This window comes from Mustela nivalis (assembly GCF_964662115.1).
Source record: "Mustela nivalis genome assembly, chromosome: 13".
In the NCBI taxonomy this organism is placed as follows: domain Eukaryota; kingdom Metazoa; phylum Chordata; class Mammalia; order Carnivora; family Mustelidae; genus Mustela; species Mustela nivalis.
The window spans coordinates 22,158,393-22,177,579 of record NC_139032.1 but is presented as its reverse complement, the minus strand read 5'-3'; the positions used below and the strand labels follow the sequence as shown (position 1 = coordinate 22,177,579).

General features: G+C 40.4%; 1 pseudogene across 1 annotated transcript; it reads right to left on the bottom strand.

The window, feature by feature from the left end:
• Nucleotides 1–469: 469 nt before the first annotated feature.
• LOC309847027 (spermatogenesis-associated protein 31D4 pseudogene) lies at nt 470–4,647 on the bottom strand (annotated as a pseudogene). Its single transcript, XR_014316555.1, has 4 exons — nt 4,094–4,647; nt 3,689–3,734; nt 3,086–3,146; nt 470–2,826 (listed from the first exon to the last, which is right to left on the bottom strand). The product of XR_014316555.1 is annotated as a spermatogenesis-associated protein 31D4 pseudogene (transcript).
• Nucleotides 4,648–19,187: the final 14,540 nt, after the last annotated feature.

Sequence of the window (19,187 nt, the reverse complement as noted above, 5' to 3'; positions counted from 1 at the left end):
TATGAAATTCTTTGGTCCTGAATATCTCGCTGGACTCTGTGGGCCCAACAGGTTCTGTTGTGCCCTCCTCTCCTACCACTGAAATTTGCACTCTTACTCTTTGGCTCACGTCTGAACCCACTTTGCCTTGTAGACAGCCTTGGGGGCCATCTGTTGCCTATGGTGTCATGTCTGACAGGTGTAAGAGGCTGGCTGCTGTCCTTAGTTTTCAGAAAATCCTCTGCAAACTGATGGTTGATATTAGAGGGTGATTGCCTCAGAATTCTGTTCTTCCTTCCCCAAAGTTAAGGTGGCAGGCAGAGGATGATCCGGGATAGGGGCTGAATTTGCTGTTCCTTTGTCTCTATGGAGAGATTTCAAGCTTCCATCAAGGGGGTTGAAGCTCCCAGGTTTACAGTTTCCCCCAGAAATCATGTTGGTTGAGGAGGAAAGGCTAGAATGGAATGTGGACTCTTTCAATTAAAAGACTCCAAGTCACCCTCTTAAATCTTTTAATATGGACTTCCAGCTTCTGTTCTGCACTAGGTTCAACAAAGGGAAGCTCCTGGAAGGTATTCAGTTCTCAACCTCTGATGGTGGCAAACTTCTCTGTTTTATTTCAGTCTGGGATTTCTCAGAAAGAAGTGATGTCTGCTTCATAGTATTCCATGAATTACACACAGTCCCAGGCAAATGACCCTCACTGATTTCCTCAGACTTTCTGTGTAAATGTATCTTCAGGGCATTTTCAAGTTGTCTCTGACCAATAGTCTCCTCAGACACCATGGAGTTTTTCACTGATGGGCTCCTAAGTTCTTTCTCAGAATCCGACCCCATTTCATTATCTGAAGAGCTAACTGGGTCACTCAACAGATAATCTTTTGGGCCATTCTCGGGGTTGTGTCCCCCATCCTTCTTCAGGTCATCATTGTCCTTCTCCAGATTTTTGTCCTTCTCCAAATCATTGTTATCCTTCTCCAGGTCACCTTTGTACCTCACCAGGTCACTGTCCTCTAGCTGAAGCATTTCTGGGTCCTTCACATACACACTTTTAGCCATACTCAATTTGATCTCACTCTTATTAGAGATCCCTGAGCGTCCACAATGGCACAGAGACTCAGGTACCTGTGGAAGAGTACTCGGACCACTCATCCATGTGAGAGACTCATGTATCCTGCGGGGCAGGCCCCACCAGTGTTGGATGAGCCTCTTTTGAAGGTGACGCTCTGGTTTTTTCTGAATCTCATCTCTGAGAGGAAACTGTGCAGGAGGGATAGAGATAGCAGCATGGGTCTGGGAGGCCTAGGGTTTGGGAGAAGGGTTAGGAACTAAAGGACAGTAATCCTCCTAGGATCTTTGGACAACAGTGGGTAAACCCCACACATGTTTCTGTACCTTTTGCAACACGTTCCATTCCAGATGTTGCATTTCTGTTGACATGAGACTCTTGGAATCATTTTGAGGTCTGTGAAAACACACTCCACAGATCTTGATGTCAGGTAGAGGACCAGATGGCAGGATTGAGAGTGGGGATTGAAGGTGGGCCTGGGGCTGGACATAAGGGATAGGTAGGGGCTGGGTTTGAGGCAGGAGTTGAGGCAGTTTCTAAGGCAAGGATGGAGGAAGCGGATGGGGAACTACTGGGGATTCCTGCTCTGGGGAGGCATTCGAGATTTTATCTGAAGCATCAGTAGCAGGGAAGGACTCACTATGTGGAGTTTGGAGACCCCAGAAGAGCTGGATGGGGGATTGCTGTAAATGGCCCTCCTCCAAGGTTGTAGGATATGGGTGCTGCTGGTGCATATGCAGCTCCTTTGATTGGCCTTTGCTGCTCTAGAAAGGGAGGGAGGATGCCAAATCATGCTTATCAGCAATGTTTGCTTTGGAAAAGAGCCCTTTGTTTCCTTCCACATGAGGAAGTCACACCTCTTTTGAAATTGTTTCTCTAGAAGTGCCAGGGCATCAGGGCTGAGAAGTGAGAGGTTACCAGGCTCTGCAAGGTTGGCTGAAGGGTCTCCCCTGGAAGAAGTCTCTGAGGAATGGAGGGCCAGAACTCGATGGAAATCATGTGGAGCCAGGGCTGAAGGGAAGAAGTCTTGGCATGAGTTTGCCACCGAGGGAGGTCTAAAATTGATAAACTGGAGGGGTCAATGCCTGTGATTGTTGGGACATAAGTAGACAACCCACAAAAGCTCTCTGGGGGTGAGCTCTCTGGAACAGGCTTCCTTGAGATGGATATCAGTTTAGATTGAGTCACAGATAAATTGCAGTCTGGCGGTGGTGACACATACCGGGTTGGTGGTGCATGATGACGAGCAAAAGTCTCAGTGGGATTCACCCTCCGAGACAACTCCGGTAAGGGGCTGACTTCTTTGGAAAGGGTAGGGTTTGGATACTGTTTGGATATTACAGTCCACTGAATGGGCATGATGGGGTTGGACAGGAGGAAGGGGAGGGGGCTGGGTTGGGAAATGGTGCCTTGGGAATTTGGAATCCAAGGGAGGAAAGGGCTCTTATGGCAAAGAATCACCCAGTGGTGAGGGTGGAAAAAAATCAGCTGACAGGGATCACTGGGTTAGTTGAGAAGTTGGAGCCAGGTGGTGGGGAAGGCTCAGGCAGCGAAGCTGGTATTAGCTCTCCTGGAGGGACTGCTGAGAAGTCAGGGGAGAAAGTGAACGATGAAGAAGTCACAGGAGCTGTGGAAGCCAAGGGAGTAGAATCTTCCAGGGCCTGTAGGAACAGCAGCCGATTGATCTTAGCAGTTGTGCTATTACATACCTCACAGGTGGTGTTCTGGACATAACAGCTGATGAAAGTGGATGGTATCATGATGCCTGGCAAAGGAGGCTGTAGGAGACAGGAGGTACAAAACTGCAGCCAGGACCAGAACGAGGGGAAGAGGCCTGACAAGGGAGGCACCACCTGAAGCCTGATGCCCCTTCACAATGCCCCACCTTTATGACTTCACAGTGTACTCAATAGCCTTCACCCCAATACCTGCTCCTATGGCAACCCCCTCCCATGGCTATGACAGACTGCAGTGAATCCTGCAATTGCACAAAACGTGCTCTAAGAGGCAACAGGATCAAGGGTAAAAACTGGTCACCTTCTTAAAGTAGAGATCAGCTTCTGGGTCTCCTCCACTTCCCATTGGTACCATCTGTTGTCTGAGGAAACAGAAGTTATATAGTGAAAGTAGAAACACAGGTATTGATAAGGAGTCCCCATATGGGACATCCTTGGAATGTTGGGACTCTGAAAGCCCTAATAATAAATAGATGAGGGAAAATGGCCAATGATGTAAAGCTGGTTAGTAATCTTGCTTCATGTATAAAGTACTTTCATGTAATTTATCCATGTGATGATCAGACCACCTCTCTGAATTAGAGAGGTCAGGGAAGACTTCTGAGTATCCATGATGTCACAGAGCTTTCACAAAGTCAGGAGACAGAAGTTCTGACTCTTGAAATCTCACATGGCCACCCATTGGGCAGCACCCTTTGTCCAGACCATCACTGCCTCATACTCAGTAATGGTCAAAGCAGGGAATCTGAGAAGGGTTTTGCACTCTGGCTGAATTTCCATAAGCCTCTCCTCTGAGAGAATGTACCTAGTGGCTCACATCCTCAGAGATCAGGGACTGGGCCCTCATGGAGAGGACAGCAAGGATCAGCCTTGGAGAGCTCAGGTGAAATAGGCAGAACCTTACCTTCCAGAGTCCCACCTTTCCTCCTCCTCTTGGCTCTGCCTTGACGCTAGAAGAAAAATGAAAAGAATGAGGGGGGTTGGGACCCTTACTCTTTTCTTGGAAATGGAAACATTCTTCATCCAAGAATTCTAGGACTTTTTTTTTTTTAAACTTTATTTATTTATTTGACAGAGATCACAAGTAGGCAGAGAAGCAGGCAGAGAGAGAAGGGGAAGCAGGCTCTCTGCTGAGCAGAGAGCCCTACGAGGGGCTCCATCCCAGGACCCTGAGATCATGACCTGAGCTAAAGGCAGAGGCTTAACCCACTGAGCCACCCAGGTGCCTCAGAATTCTAGGACTTTAATAGAACATTGTGTTCCTTGCTTTTTTCAGTTTTTAAGGTGATAAAATGTTGTCAATACTTACTTCTTTGAAAAATTCAGGGGACAACTTTGTCTGGGAGGTCCACACTTGGTATTCCCAATCAGAATTCCTTTGTTCAATGAGGACATAGAAAAGGAAGCCCAACAGTCACACCCGTGCTGCCTCATGTAGGACCCTGTATCCTAGGTCATAGCTCCGACCTCTCTTCTCAGAGGCTTAGCAGTGTTCTTCTGATCAGCCCAGCATGAAGGAAGGCTTGATCAAGTGATGCTGGACATGGGAATGTGACTCGATATGATCAAGTGCTGGGAAACCCTGTTCTCTTACACAGACCTCTTCCTCTCAAAATCACCCAATCCAGGACTACAGATTCCCTGTGTTTGGGATTTTATCCAAGAACCACCACCACACCCAGATAGACTGTAGTTTCAAGTAAAAACCTTAATCCTTTCTTAATCCTTATCCCTGCCAGGCCTCTTTTCCTAGAGGAGTGAGTGTCTGTTCTCTTAAGACTTCCCATTTTAGGTGTTTCTCCCACTCTACCAAACTCCTGTTAAAACCTGGGATTAGGGCTCCTGGATGGCTCAGTTGGTTAAGTGTCTGCTTTGGGCTCAGGTCAGGATTCCAGGGTCTTGGGATCTAGCCCCACATTGCACTCCCTGCTTAGCTCTCCCTGTGCCCCCCCACCTCTGCTCACTTGCTTTCTCTTAAATACAATCTTAAAAATAGATTAATTTGGTATTAGAAATGTAAATCATAATAATCTATGTTGAGTCTCCCCACACACACAGGATTTCTTACCTTTTGGGTAGTTTTGGTTTTATAAGTTGGAAATGGATTCCCCACCAGGTAGCACAGAACAGAAGCAATCCCAACCCACACAGGAAGGTGAAGTTGGGATCAGTTTCCAAGCACGTTGAGCCAAAGCTCAGACATGGTTTAGTATCGCTATTCAGAAATGAGAGAACACTTGTCTCAAACATTGTCTGAAACACAAGACAGCCTATACTGTGCACACGCTGAATATATATCCTCCCCAGGCTTACATCACAAAGCACTGTCACAAAGGGTTTCTGAGGGTGAGGGAGGGGACAATTGAACAAGATGTGTCCACAGCCCCTCCCCCACTCACTAGTTCAGAAGACCCCTCCTCCCCTCCTAGGTCCTTCAGGTCTGCCATCCTATTTTCCTACTCCTTTTCATCATTTATGAAACGTATGAAATCTTCTGTTTGTTCCATTTATAATTCATATTCCCCCTTTACTGTTTACTGTTTGAGATCTTGACTTGGGTCTTACCAGATCTGTGCCTTGAAAGTCTGCAAGACTATCTGGAATTTTTGCTTGTACCCTGACATTTACACTCAGGATCACATAGGTCCTCAGATCCAGCTTTCATATAGAATGTGTTTGCCTGGGACACCTGGGTGGTTCAGTCGGATAAGTAACCACCCTCAGCTCAGGTCATGATCTGAGGATTTGGGATCAAGCTCCACATGGGGCTCCTTGCCCTACGGGGATCCTGCTTCCCCCACTGCCTCTGCCTGCAGCTCCCCTGATTGTGTGCTCTCTGCCAAATAAATAAAACCTTTAAAAGAAAACGTGTTTACCTTACATGAACCCTTAAAGTTCTTTCACACTTACTTAGTTTTGTACATGTTGCACAGCACATTTCAGCTTTTGTTTTATTCTGCCTTTAGTATCTTCCATTAGAGAGGCTAACTCAATTAAACTCAATAATGCATTATTCAATAATCCTAAAACTAAAATCAATATAAAATAAATGTAAATAATTAAACCTTCAAATGGTCTTGGGGGTAACTGTAGCACTCATATTCCTAAAGTTAGTGAAGTTAAAGTACATAAAAGGTTTGAGGACAAGCCAACACACACACACACACACACACACACACACACCCTTTGACAAAATAATCCAATATATTTCATATTGAAAAATAAAGTGTTTTCTTCTTTCATTGCAGTCTTTCATAAAATTTTGACACAGTTCTTCTTATTCTACCTAAAATACTGTGTCCTGTACATCAATACCCTAATAGGTGTACCAGTCCCTTCTCAGTGAGTTGCATCCCTGTAACAAATGCCATAGACCGGGTGGTTTAAATGACACACATGTATTTTTCATAGTTCTGGAGGATGGGAATTCCAAGATCAATGCACCGCAGATTCAGTGTCTGTTGAGACTTACCTCCTGGTTCACACGGAGGTTCCTCTTCTCCCTACAACCTGATGTTGCAGAAAAACTGGGTGAGAGGTTTCTGGGATCTCTTTTCTAAGGATACAAAACTCATTTATGAGGTCCCCTCCATCATGACCTAATCACCTCCCAAAGTCCCCATCTCCTAATACCATCACATTGGGATTAGGGTTTCAACATAAGAGTTTGGGGAGGAGCACAAACATACAGTTCATAAACTCCCCAAAGGCTGGGATAGGTTACAGGCTGCTAAGTAAGCTACTGATCCCCTCCTGTGGTGGCAGGGTGGGACCCAGGAGTGTCACAGCCTTCCTGCAGAATGTAGTCTTGAAGATCCTCACCTGGATGCCCTTGTGGGCCTTGTATATCCTTTCCTAGGAGCGCCTTGCCAGGAAAAGCCTTTGAGAAGCTCCACCCTATATTATGATCCCCACGTATGTTTGAAAATCAACTACCTGTGACAGTTTTTCCATGTTCCTTTTTGTCAGGTTTAAATAATCCCACTCTTCCTCCATCTTCTTTTCTAAACTCTTTTATCTTCATGGCAGCTGTCCTCTGAACTGCCTCCTAACTTCTCATGTCTTTCTTAAACTGGGATGCCCTTTATTTGACACCCCTGGCCTAGCATTATGAACTTGGTCATCTGTGAAAGGGTAGGACAGCTTTCACCCTGGCCCAGCAGAGTCTCCTTTCGGTTCTGTAGGAACAGGTCACCTGCCTGGAAGATCAGACCTGCCAAGAGGCACCACTTCTTCCTCATCCTGACATGCAGTCTCAGCCACATTTTCATTTAATAAATAGTTACTTTTGGAAGCCAAGAGACACAAACACCTGTTAAGTCCTGGTCTCCGTCTTTAAGGACCTCATGGTGCTGTTCTAGGGAAAAGCCCTGTACATGCTGAGAGTTACACAAGGACACAGGACAGGTATCCTGCCACATCTGTGAATTGCCAGGTAATCTCTGGAACAGAGGAACAAAGTGACAGGTACTGTGGGTCACAAATGCTCACACACACCATGCTCCTTAGAAAGGAAACTCTGCATGTCTAATCTCTGTGTGTATACACACACACACACACACACACACACACACACACACACACCTTTCAGGTCTTGTTCCTTTAAATTTTGAAGGAATATATATATATATATAAAATCTCACAAAAAATAACCTCCACTGAGGATCAGTAGGGGAGGTCCACAGCACTTCTCCTACACTAACAGCAAGTGTAAATGATTTGCTACTTTCTCAAGAAGTTTACTGGAAGCAACCTCACAATCACCCCATGATCTAAGCAGCTCAGGTGTTAGTGTGTCTCTATTATGAAAGAACAAAACTGAAGCTCAGAAAGGGTAAGTGACTTCTCTAGATCGCTCAGCCATAACTCAGAGAGCACTGACGATGAAATCCCCAATGTTCTCAATGCCTCTATTTTAAATAATAAGTGATATCCTAAAAAGTCATCTTAGTCCTAAAATTAAAGCAGTCCTAAAATTAAAGAGTATCTACTTTGTCTATTCAATGCTGGCAGGATTGTGATAAAAGAAACATTCTTTTTATTGTTCTATCACCCCTTTAGGTATGTTTTACTTTTCACTCTTGGCACCAATGTCTTGATAGGTTTTCTCCACTGGCCTCTGAAAACCTGCTTTCAAGAACCATATTATATGACTCTCAGTAAGGTGTAAGTAACAAAAACTTAAAATGTCATCCTTCGCAGGAATACATCTCACACAGTTTACAGACATCTGACCCTTAAGCCTTATACTAAAACCTTCAAACGAACATCTTAGGCATCCACCCGGAGGTAGCAGAGATGGCTTTTGGTAGAGCGAGATGTTCTCAGAACCCCAGGACATCTTCCTTGCTGACCTGGGTCACCACATAAGTCTGGTCCTGGATTTTATACTACACTTGGCTGTATCGTCTCCAAGAAGGAGTATTTTCCAAAAGCTCTAGCAAGATAATAGACTTCTATTTGAAGAAATTTCATACAGATAAGAGTAGATTCTCATATGTCCTCCATTTTCTAAGGACAGTCCTCCATGCTCTCTCACTCCCATCCTCCTCACTGTCCCTGGGATGAGCCACATGAGGACAGCTGTTTTCAGGATAACAAAAGGCCTGAAGAACAGATTCTGGGGCAAAATCCTCTTACGCTGTATTGAAAACAGTAGCTAGCTCTAAGATGTCTCTCATTCTTTCACACACCAAACTCACTGAAGTCTACTATGGAGTATTTCTAATAGAAATAACAAAACAGGGTATTGCCTCAGCCCCTGAGCAGGTCATAGTTTAGTGAGACCTGCAAACAACTATAATGAAGTGAAGTGATGTGAACTATAAAGGAAGTAGGAATACGCACACAAAAAAAAACAGATAAAGGAGTCTTCTACCAGGAAGGAGAAGAGAGAAGGGTTAGGGAAAATTTTATAGCTGGTGCCAACTGAGATGAGCCTTGTGAAGAATTCAGGACTTCCTCCTCCCCCTCTTCTCCCTCCTCCTTTTCCTCCTCTTCTTCTTTGTGTAGACTTTATGTTTTAGAGCAGTTTAGGTTCACCGCAAAACTGAGCAGAAAGTCCAGAGTTCCCATATGTTCCTCTGCTCCCTATCATACACACAACCTCCCCCATTCTCAATATCCAGAATGAGCAGGGGTCATTTACTATAACCAATGGACCTACAACGATACAGCATTCTCACTCAAAGTCATAGTTTACATTAGAGTTCACTCTTGGCATTGTACCTTCTATGGGTTTGAACAAATGTATAATGACATGTATCCACCATTGTAGTATCACACAGAGTAGTTTCACTACCCTAAACATCCTCTATGCTCTGCCTGTTTATCCCATCCTGCCCCCAATCCCTGGCAATCATGGATCTTTTACTGTCTTCAGAGTTTTTTCCAGAATGTCATCTTGTTGGAATCCTACAGTGTGTAGCCTTTTCAGATTTGCTTCTTTCACTTCAAGATATGCACTTAACGCTCCTCTGTGACTTTTCATGACTTGATGGCTCATTCTTTTTTGGCGCTGGATAATATCCATTGTCTGGATGTACCACAGTTGATTTATCCATTCACTTATTAAAGGACATCTTTGCTGCTCCGTTTTGGCAACTATGAATAACTCTCCTATATACATTTTTTTAGGCCACGTTATTAAGACTTAATTCACATACCACATGATTTACCCATTAAAAGTGTACAATTCAATGGCTTTTACTGAATTCAAAATATTGTGCATTCATCACCACAATCAACTTTAGAACATTTTCATTATTTTTGAAATTATTTTTGAAATAATAATTAATGAAATTATATTTCATTATTTTGAAAGAGTTCACTTATCATACCATTTCAAGGTCCATCCATGTTGTACCATGTATCAATACTTCTTTCTTTTTCTGGTAAATCATATTCCCTTATATAGATAAGCCATGTTGTATTTATACATTGATCAGTTGAATATTTGTGTTCTTTCTACTTTTTTGGCTCTTATGAATAAATATGCTATTTCTGTTTGTGTTTTGGTGTGGATGTACGTTTTCATTTCTTGCTTTTTCATTTTTATAGTAACTTAAAGTCATACTTTGTCTAAGCATATTGCTTTCTGAGATTTGTTTAGTAAAATCATATTAAATTCCCTATGGAATGAGATCTCTGGGGTCTAATTGCAACTTTTATCAAATGTGTGGGTGCATCAAGTTTCCCTCCTGCCAACACTTGCAAAATTAGCCCTTGAATTAACAGGAATGATGGTGATACCTAATGTTTCAGAGTAATGAACACCTTATGTTCTCAAGGTTCTATTCTTAGAAAGTCAGAAAAGGGTGTGGGAATCCAGCCAGAGGGAACCTGAGCAAACTAGAACATATATAAACATATATAAAAATGCATGTCTGCTCATGCTAAAGCATGGTATGTGCCTGAGGATGAGAGCAGCAAAAAACTGGTCTGAAAAAGTAGAAGGGGAATCAATGGTGAATGCCTTTGAATGGCAGTTTCAGAAACGAACTTTGTGACACTAAGGGCAGCTTCATAACCAGAAGAATGGCATACTCTGTTTTGGAAAGATGACTGGCAAAAGAAAAGCTGGTTAAAAGTTCATGAAGAAATATGCAAGTTAACCACTGTATCACATAAGACTCCCTTGTGGATGATAGAAAGCCAGATGAATTCTGGCTTGCTTAATTTTAATTTATTGTCTTATATTTCTCTGGAATATAGGAGTAAATCTGAGTTCTGACTCACTATCTCTAGGTTCTGCTTTCTCAGTATTGACTCATTCCCAAGCCACTTCTCTTCCCATTAAGAGAAAAACCTGTCCCAAGATGGATCTGGCGAGAAAAAAACAGAGAACTCTTGTCCCAGTGTTCTCAACTAAAGTCCCAACATTCAGGTGAATGGCTCCAGCTCAAGTCATAAGAACACTCCCGAAATAATTACTGGGTTACCATGCACAACAGGTACAGAAATTGAGGATGGTTTAGAAACTTCTGTTACAATCTGACAGAGTAACTGCATCTAATAATTAAAACTGAGGCTTATATTTTGTCTTTATTGTTTTGTTTTTTCAATTTTTTTTTATTTTTAATTTTTTTAAAAGATTTTCTTTATTTATTTGACAGAGAGAGATCACAAGTAGGCAGAAAGGCAGGCAGGGGGTGGAAGGGGAAGCAGACTCCCCACTGAGCAGGGAGCTCGATGCAGGGCTTGGTGTGGGGCTCAGTGTGGGGCTCGACTCCAGGACACCAGGATCATGACCTGAGCTGAAGGCAGAGGCCTTAAACACACTGAGCCACCCAGGCACCCCTGTTTGTTTTGTGTGTCATTTTTTTTTTCAGTGATTGATTTGCACTGTATTTTATGCATGTATCAGCCCATGGTGAATGGGGGAGTATGAGAGGAAGCAAACTGGTCCTTCACCACAGAAAACCTGAGAAACTGTGGGCTAATGTACCTGCTCCACGGTGGAGTCTGGAAGTGAGTGAGCATTCTGGAAGCACACAGGGAGACTTTGGGAAGATCTTTCCCTCATGCCATGAGGGGGGCAAAAATAAACATCCACTAAAATTGTGAGACCTAATTTAGAGAGAGAAGGATACTCCCAGACTTTCCTCAACTCATTCATTTTCTCATAATTTCTTCCACATTGACCTACCCTTACTCAGAGTCCCTGGTAAGAATTTACTCTGCATAAGCTCTGGGTATGGCCATTTTTATAGGCTAAACATTACATACACATTCACCTACCCTCCTCACTGGAACTTTGATGACTAGAATCAAAGCATTTAAATGGCTCTCCTAACCCACTAAGAGAAAAACAACTTTGAGTAAGACTAACACAAGGTAATTACTAAACTGAGCCGGATTCCTTTGCCATGCTCTTGGCACTGAGGTATGGAAACTCCAGAGCCCTATAAGAGGTCTAAAGGGGAAAAAAAAATGTACAAGACAAATTTCAGGGATCTCAGTTTCTCATTAAAAATACATTTTAGAAAATTGTTTTAGGTTAACGTGCTAGGGCAGTTGTATGGCAAGGAAAAGCATGCAGCAATTTGGCAAATTGCAGGTTTCATTGCAAAATAAAATGGAAACAATAAAATCACAATTAAAAATAAAATTTAAAAAACAATCTGAAAGAGAATTCTGATTCTTTTTCTAATTAAAGCTCTAAATTTAAGTTTTGCTGGAGAGCAACCTGTGTTCTTCCTCTCCCAGTCCACAAAGGGCTAATACAGGTCTAGGATTTGAGATGTGTGCTACACTCAGAGCTGGAAATGACTTTGGAGAACCTTCTAGCCTGACTTTTTCATTTCAAGAATTGGAAACTAAGGCAATGACAGGTTTACTTCCTTTACCATTAGTCTTCTCTTTCATGCATGTGTGTACATGGATGTGTGGATGTACATGTGTATTTTCTCTCAGAAGGCTTGGAAAATTGGAGTCTACACAGTTTTAACATAATTCAGACACTCAATATGGGACTTCTTTCTTCCTAGGGTCCTAACTCACCTTCTAGTATGAAGGCAAGGGTTCAATAAGCACAAAATTTTAGCCAGTGCTGCCTCAAAATGTGCAATTTTTGCATAAGTGAACTCTACAAACAATATAGTAATTTTTTGTGAGTGAAACTCTAACAGAAATCTAGTACATGTCTTCATACCTTCTGCAGTAAAATAAACTGGATATAATGTCCTTCATGACCCCAGCTTTGTCTAATAAACAGCTGTTGTACTCCAAAGGAGCAGGTGTATAAGTTCCAGGATATAGACACAAATGCACATTGGCCCCCAAACCTACCATCATTAAAAAAAAAAAAAAAATCTATCATTTAGAATTTAGCATATTACTTCTTTTCCAGATAAACAGTGATTGTTTATCAAATACATACAGAGTGAAAACTGACCTGTGACAGACTGTCCTTTAGCAGGGCACAGGACTACCCTTAAGAGTTAATGTACCAACCTTGAATCCCCTTGCAGGGTAGTTCAGCTTTCACAAATCAATCAATGTGATGGAACAAATCAAGACAGTTCTCCAAGAGAGAGGAATCATATGGTCCTCTCAATTGATGCAGAAAAAGAATTTGACAAAAGACAGCATCCTTTCCTGATTAAAACTCTTCAAAATATGCAACTTCATAAAACCCATCTTTGAGAAACCCACAGCAAATACCATTCTCAATGGGGAAAAACTGAGAGCCTTCCCACTGAGATCAAGAATACGACAAGGATGCCCACTCTCACCACCGTTGTTCAACATAGATCTAGAATTCCTAGCAACAGCAATCAGACAATGAAAAGAAAAAGTATTGAAATTGGCAAAGAAGAAGTCAAACTCTCTCTCTTTGCAGATGACACGATACTTTATGTGGAAAACCAAAAGACTCCACCCCCAAATTATTAGAACTCATACAGCAATTCAATAATGTGGCAGGATACAAAATCAAGCACAGAAATCAGCTGCTTTCTTATACAGTAACAATGAAAACATAGGGCAATCAGAGAATCAGTTCCATTTACAATGGCATCAAAAACCATAAGATACCTTGGAATAAACCTAACCAAAGAGGTAAAGGATCTATACTTGAGGAACTACAGAACACTTATGAAAGAAACTGAAAAAGACACAAAAGATGGAAAAGCATTCCATGCTTATGGATCAGAAGAATAAACACTGTTAAAATGTCTATACTGCCCAGAGCAATCTATACTTTCAATGCCATCCTGATCAAAATTCCACCAGAATTTTTCAAAGTGCTGGAACAAACAGTCCTAAAATTTGTATGGAGCCAGAAAAGACCCTGAATCACTAAGGAAATGTTAAAAAAGAAAAACAAAGATAGGGGCATCATGTTGCCCGATTTCAGCTTTGCCCAACAAAGCTGTAGTCATCAAGACAGCATTGTACTGGCAGAAAAACAGACGCATAGACTAATGGAAGAGAGTAGAAGTCCAGATATGGACCCTCAACTCTATGGTCAAATAAACTTCAACAAAGTAGGAAAAAACATCCAATGGAAAAAAGACAGTCTCTTCAATAAATGGTGCTGGGAAAATTGGACAGCTATGTATAGAAGAATGAAACTTGATGATTCTCTCACACCATATACAAAGATAAACTGAAAATGGATGAAAGACCTCAAAATAAGGCAGAAATCTATCAAAATTGTAGAGGAGAACATAGGCAGTAACCTCTTCGGCACTGGCCACAGCAACTTCTTTCAAGACAGGTCTCCAAAGGCAAAGGAAACAAAAGTGCAAATGAACTTTTGGGATTTCATCAAGACCAAAAGTTTCTGCACAGCAAAGGAAACAGTCAGCAAAACAAAGAGGCAAGCCATGGAATGGGAAAAGATATTTGCACATGACACTAGAAAGGGCTGATATCCAAGATCTATAAAGAACAAACTCAGCTCCCATAAAAACAGACAATCATGTCTAAAAGTGGGCAGAAGACATGAACAGACACTTCTCCAATGAATACATACAAATGGCTAACAGACATGTGAAAAAATGTTCATCATCTTTAGCCATCAGGGAGATTCAAATCAAAACTACATTGATATACACCCTCACACTGGTTAGAATGGGCAAAATCAATAGGACAGGAAACAACAAGTGTTGGAGAGGATGTGGAGAAAGGGGAACCCTCTTACACTGTTGGTGGGAATGCAAGTTGGTGTAGCCACTTTGGAAAACAGTAAGGGGATGCCTCAAAAAATTAAAAATATAGCTACCCCATGACCCTGCAATTGCACTACTGGGTATTTACCCCAAAGATACACATGTAGTGAAAAGAAGGGCCATATGTACCCCAATGTTCATAGCAACACTGTCCACAATCACCAAACTGTGGAAAGAGCTGGGATGACCTTCAATAGATGAATGGATAACAAAGATGTGGGCAATATATACAATGGAATATTACCCAGCCATCAGCAAGGATGAATACCCAACTTATGCATCAACATGAACGGGACTGGAGATTATGCTGAGTGAAATAAGTCAAGCAGAAAAAGTCAATTATCAGATTGTTTCACTTACATGTGGAACATAAGGAATAAAATGGATGAAATTAGGAGAAGGAAAGAAAAAATGGATTGGGGTAAATCAGAGGGGGAGATGAAAGATGAAAGACTGTGGATTCTGAGAAACAAACAGTGTTATGGAGGGGAGGGAGGTGGGAGGATGGGTGAGCCTGGTAGTAGGTATTACAGAGGGCATGTATTGCATGGAGCACTGGTGTGGTGCATAAACAATGAATCTTGGAACACTGAAAAAAATAAAATCAAGATGTTAAAAAAGAGAAACAATTTTAGAGAAAATAGCAAATATATGTCAGAAAGGTCTTTAAGTGACTCATGGCAAAAGCTTTTTTTTTCCTATTTATGAATTTTTTTAAAAATTTTTTTATTTATTTAATTTTTTTTTTTTTTTTTTTTTTTTTTTTTTTTTGCAACAACTTGGTTTGCCTCACTCCAACTTTCCTTGCTTTGGCCATTCTGATTTCCCGTTTTATTAGTTCCTCACTGCAGTGTACTAAAGTCTTTTAGAATGTGACAATAAGGGGTGCCTGGGTGACTCAGTGGGTTAAGGCCTCTGCCTTCGGCTCGGGTCATGATCCCAGGGTCCTGGGATCGAGTCCTGTATCGGGCTCTCTGCTTGGCAAGGAGCCTGCTTCCTCCTCTCTCTCTCTGCCTCTCCACCTACTTGTGATATCTCTCTCTGTCAAATAAATAAATAAAATCTTTAAAAAAAGAAAAAAAGATTGTGACAATAATAAAAAATATTTAACATGATAATGAACTAACTACTGACATTTGATTTCTCATAGCATAGAGTCAGAAACAGTAATTTCTCTGCATTTTGAGGGCTGCTTCCACCTAGTCTGAATGATAATGGTATCAAAAATTGTTTTAGGCTTTCAGATAGTTTTCAAAAAAAAATTCAAAGGATCATAAATTGAATTTATTTGAGGTAATTCTTCAAAGAGAATACCCAAAATATTCCCATTTTTTGGTCAACCCTTAAGTCATCATTGGAATATGACTTGATCACCTCAAATCCTTAGATTCTTAGATTTGTTTTCTGATTCTACAGCTTCAAACAGAACTAATCAGGTGAGTTGAATCTAAGTTATTACCTAAAACTATCATTTGGTGAAAAAAATGCAGTAAAATGATAAGCTAAAAGATACTACATGCAACAGTTTGAATAAATATTTAAAATGCTTTTACAGCCACATTTTTTTTCTTTCCTTTTGGAAAATATATATATTTTTTAATTTTAAGGATAAAAAGCTTGACTTTATCACAGGGGCTTTTTGCAGGCCAAAATGAATGAGCTCCATTTAGAGAAACTGGCATTTGTTGTCTTGAATTTCTCAAGAAATGATAGATTCCTGGCCAGAAATCATGCATTAATGCTATCCCTATTTATTTGTGCAGCCTAGGGTTTCAAGATCATTTTCAATCTGAAATCCTAGACTAGTGTTTTTCTTAGTTTTACATTTACAAATGAAATTCAACTAAGATAGTTTCTTCTTTTTTTAAACAACTGAAACAACTAGCAATAAGTAGATCCTACACTACTTCTCAAATTGTATAAAATCCAGGTTTTGGAAACATCAAAAAATGCAATACAGACAAACACCTAAGGATGTCTTATATATCAAATTTACCATTAAGACCATCCATCTTATAACTGCTAGGTAATATGTAATTTATGTAACACTTAAAATAAGTGATATTTCTAGTGCATATTTTTTCTTTTAAGAGTGGCCCCTGCAATGCATGAAAAAATAATTACCCATTATAATATAATTGCTTTTTGGTAGAAGGCTTAATAGATATTACTTTAAAATTGGTAACTGGGGGTACCTGGGTGGCTTAATGGGTTAAGCCTTTGGCCCAGGTCATGATCTCAGGATCCTGGGATTGAGCCCTGCATTGGGCTCTCTGCTCAGCAGGGAGCCTGCTTCTCCCTCTCTTTGCCTGCCTCTCTACCTACTTGTGATCTCTCTTAATGAAATAAAATGAAATTTAAAAATCTTAATGAAATAAAATAAAATAAGTAACTGGCAAACCTGGATTCTGAGTTCCATTTTAGATGTTACATGTGGCTCCCTCCAGAATCTTATTTATTAGGTACCTGGTGATTCTGTTGATTAGCTCTTTAGAAAAACTCTTAATTCTCTAAATAAAGTTAGAAGCAAATATGTTTCAACATTTTATAATGTGGCAAACTGTCAAAAAGAAAACCATAGGCCCAAAATGTAGGCACTTGGGCAATGTCACTGAACTGAGGCTTAACACTTCACATAATTGCAGTTTCAACACCACCCCTTCCAAAGGTCAGAAAATTTCTAGTCAGCACCAGTGAGGTACCTGTGGGCCCTCTCAATCTCCCAAATGAAGACTCTCTCTGCTCTTCCTCTATGGGGAAAATGACATTGACTGAAACAACTTTTTCTTTTATTTTGGTAGCAACTTCTCACCTCACCCTCCTTACTATAAAAACATTCCATATTGTACAATTCCTCTAAGCATCACTCTACTTGATAGATGGGATGCTACCCAATTCATAAATCAGTTAATAAAGCCTATTAAATCTTTAAATTTACCAGTTGAATTTTAACAAAAACCTTTACAAAATGCTTTATCAAAATTTAAGCTCCCCAAATTAAGTTCTGTGTGATTTCCCACCTGCCTTGCTATACTTTCCAAAGAAAATTCTACAACTGTTAGAGACAGCAATTACTTAGAAAGACATTTACTGGGCAAACTCAATCATTTTTTATGCCCACACCTTTGAACAAGAGATTAAAGAAATGCCATGACTGTCATTGCACAGTTTCAATCCCCTCAAAAAAACAAAAAGAAAAACATAAAAACCTTAACCATAATATGCAGTGCTCTGTACTGTCGTCTGACAACCTACTGAAAGAATACATCTCAACTGTGCTGGACACTTAGGGCACAAGGCCATCCAGAAGAATATTATTAGTGCACTATTTCACTGCCATCAGTTACACTGAGAACTTCACACACACACTGGAATCCAGATTTTTTACTTAGATGGATATAACCTGATGACTTCAAACTATGCCAGCAGAAGTTTGTGTCTTTAAAGTGATTTTGTCTTGGCTGTTATTGTTGGAATGTAATTCATATACCAAAAAATCCACCCTGTTAAGGTCTACTGTTCAGTGGGTTTTAGTATATTTATAAAGTTGTGCAGTTATCACAAGATTTCAGAACATATTCATTACTCCAGAAAAAAACTTCTGTAAGCACTAGCAGTCTTTACTCATTCCCTACTCCCAGCCCTGAAAACCGTAATTTTACTTACTGTCTTTCTGTATGAATGTGGATTCTTGGACATTTAATGTAAAAGGAATCATATATGTGGACTATGTGCCAAGCTTTTTTCACTTAGCATAGTATTTTCAAGATTCATCTAGTTGTAGCAAGTATCAGCACTTCATTTCTGTTAATGGCTGAATAGTACTTCAGTGTATAAATAAACCACATTTACTTTTCTATTCTTCAGTTATTGGACAACTGGGGATTCTTTGCACTTATTAACTATTATAACAAAGTTGCCATAAACATTCAGGTACAAGATTTTGCATACACATAGGTTTTCTATCAACTTCGGTATATACCTATGTGTAGAATTACTGAATCATATAGTAACTCTTTAGTTCAACATGTTAAGAAATTTAAGAATTTTCCAAAGTGGCTACATCATTTTACATCCTCACAAGCAAAACAGGAAGGCTCCATATCTAAAGTGGAATTACTGGGTCATGTAGTATCTTTAAGTTTCACATTTTCATTAATTACCAACACTGTTTTCCAAAGCAGGTGTACCATTTTACACTCCTACTAGCAATATATAAGGGCTTCAATTTCTCCATATCTTTGTCAACACTTGTTATTATCTGTCTTTCTTATAACCATCCCAGAGACTGTGAAACATCACACTATGGTTTTGATTTGCATTTCCCACAAGTCTAACAATGCTGAGTATCTTTCTATGTGACGATTGGTCATTTGTAGATGTTCATTGAAATTATGTCTACTCGGTTACTTTGACCATTTTTTAAGTGGGTTATTTATCTTTTTACTGTTGAATTGTAAGTGGTCTTCATATATTCTGGATACAAATCCCTTATCAGATACACGATTTGAAAATATTTTCTCCCATTCTGTGGCTATCTTTTTACCTTCTTGGTAATGTCCATTGAAACCTGAAACTTCCATTTTTTATGAAGTCTAATTGATCATTTTTTCGTTTGTTGCTTGCATATTTGCTGGCATATCTAAGAAACCATTATCCAATCCAAATTGAGAAATAATTATGTATGTTTGTGTTTTACTCTAAAGTCTTATAATTTTAGCTCTTATA